This window comes from Babylonia areolata, chromosome 22, assembly GCF_041734735.1.
Source record: "Babylonia areolata isolate BAREFJ2019XMU chromosome 22, ASM4173473v1, whole genome shotgun sequence".
NCBI classification, from domain to species: domain Eukaryota; kingdom Metazoa; phylum Mollusca; class Gastropoda; order Neogastropoda; family Buccinidae; genus Babylonia; species Babylonia areolata.
In genome coordinates, this window is record NC_134897.1 from 32739633 (window position 1) to 32742132 (window position 2500).

Here is a 2500-nt window from a genome sequence, read left to right on the forward strand (position 1 = left end):
AACGCATTGATAAATCATATCTGGCCCCATCCTGTTTTTGTTTTTGTTTTTGTTGTTTTTTAGTGACTGCCTTCACATCTACACTACCTACCTCGTCTCGCTCTCTAGTACGATCAGCTTCGGATTCACTCTTGTTTCTGTGACGTTCTCAGATTCAAGCGCTCCGATCCATAATCGACCGCCGCTCTTTTCTCGGTCTCCGGACCTTTCAAGTTTCACTTGGAACGATCTCCCTTCTCTTTCGCTCCGTCAAATCACAGCAGCTCTCAGCTCTTTCAAGTCTGGCATTTTAAAACAGCTCACCTCTTTCCCCGAATAAATGGCAACCTCCCCGTCTCGCACCCTCCCTCTCTTTCGGAAGTAGGTAGCATGTGTGTGTGTGTGGGGGGGTGGGGGAAGGTGGGGGGAAGATGGAGAAAATGAAGAAGGAGAAGAAGACGATGACGACGACAACGACGACGACGATGACGACGACGACGACGACGACGAAGAAGAAGAAGAAGAAGAAGAAGAAGAAGAAGAAGCAGAAGAAGAAGCAGAAGAAGAAGAAGAAGAAGAAGAAGAAGAAGAAGAAGAAGCAGAAGAAGAAGAAGAAGCAGAAGAAGAAGTAAAACGAAGGAGAAGGAGAGCCTGGGGGTACACAGAAAGAAACGAGAGCAATATGACGAAGACGAAAATGATAACATGATATCAATCATGATATCATGAAAATGAAGCGGTGACAATAAAGATTTTGTTTTTAATTTTGAAAAGGTAATTTGCTGGATTCTTTATGTTGTGAACAGCCAAACAGCCAAACAAACAAACAAAGAAGCAAGAAGGAAGGACGGAGGAGGAGAAGAATATTATGTGTGAGTGGAGGACGGATAGGGTAGGGGTGGGAGGGAGGAGGGAGGAGGTGGGTGTGGGTGGAGGAAGGGATGGAGGGAGGGAGGTATCCATCCGATAGCTCTTCTTTCCCTGCACCCCCTCACCCACCCCATACCCCCCACCCACTCACACACACACACACACACACACACACACACACACACACACACACACACACACACACACACACACACACACACACAGAGTTTTATCAATGAACCGTACGGCATGTGTCATAGCATGATAAACTGGCACATCTACCGATTTAAAAAAAAAAAATTCTTTTTTTTAATCTTTTTTTTTAATTTAATATTTCAAGTCTTGAATGAACGGAATTTCCCACTTTCATTCTTTTTAATTGTTCGGGTAAAACCACGGGTGATGAGGAATTATATGAAAATTTCTCTCACCACCACCACCCCCACCCCCACCTCCACCATACACGCCTCCCAAAAGTTTTATCAATGAACCGTGTGGCACGTGTCATTGTGAAATAAATTGACACACAGTTAACCGATTCCACAAGTTCTCAAGTCTGTCATTGTGAAATAAATTGACACACAGTTAACCGATTCCACAAGTTCTCAAGTCTGTATTGAATGAACTGAATTTGTTCTGGTCACTTCTCTTTTTTTTGTATCATGCGAAACCATATATATATATATATGATAGTCGTGACCGACTATGACCATCAGAACAGCAGAGGAGGCAACTGCTGTTCCGACTATTTGGGCTAGAATTTGATTATAGTGGAGAGTGTCGTGCCCAAGTTGCAACATCCTCACTCTCTCGGCCAAGAGAGGTTTAGGACAGTCGGCGTTGGGATGGTTCCCAAAGGCCAACCAGCCCACAAGGCTGCAGCACTAAGAGCCAGTGCAATTTTGCCTCCGAGTTTGAGAGTCATAGTCCTTCACAAAAGACCAAGCTGTAAATGATTTCCCATTGACTGGAGAAACCATACTGTATGAATAAACAAAGGGTGGAAAGGAATGAAAGTAGAGAAGTACGGATAAAGAGGAGAAATGTGAATGTGTGTGGGTGGAGGAGGGATGAGGGATGGGGTGGGAGTGAGGAGGAAAGTGATGGGGGTGGGTGCAGGATGGAGGGAGAACACCCCCGATGACTCTGACACAGTTCACACCCTCCAGTCGCTGAGCCCCGGCAAGCAGGGCTTCTTTCTTCTCCCATACACACAAGTTGCGCGAAGTGGGGACTCGACGACTGGGTTTTATGTTGGGGGCTTAGAACTGGGGTGCATGCTGTTTCGGGCAGAAGATTCCCCCACCCCCTCCTCTTGTCACCCATCTCTTTATTTACTTCTTTCCCTAGCAACCCCACACACACCCCCAGCCACCCACACATCCCCATCCCCAAGCCCCCAAAGTTTTATCAATGAACCCGTACGGTACGTGTCATGGTGCGATAAAATGCTACAGCTACCGATTTCCCAAGTAACTCAAGTTTCGAATGAACGGAACATTCCTGCATTCATTTTTCTATCGTGCAAAATCACACTGCACGACCCCCCCCCCATCCCCCCCCCCCCCCCACACACACACACCCATTGCACCCCACACCCTCAAAATAAAATAAAATAAAATAAAAACCAAAAAACCAAAAACAACAACTA

General features: G+C 46.0%; 1 protein-coding gene across 1 annotated transcript in view; it reads left to right on the forward strand.

Annotated features, from left to right (window-relative positions):
* LOC143297102 (protein madd-4-like) overlaps window positions 1-2500 on the forward strand; it is a 233030-nt gene that overhangs the window by 126292 nt on the left and 104238 nt on the right. The window lies entirely within an intron of this gene.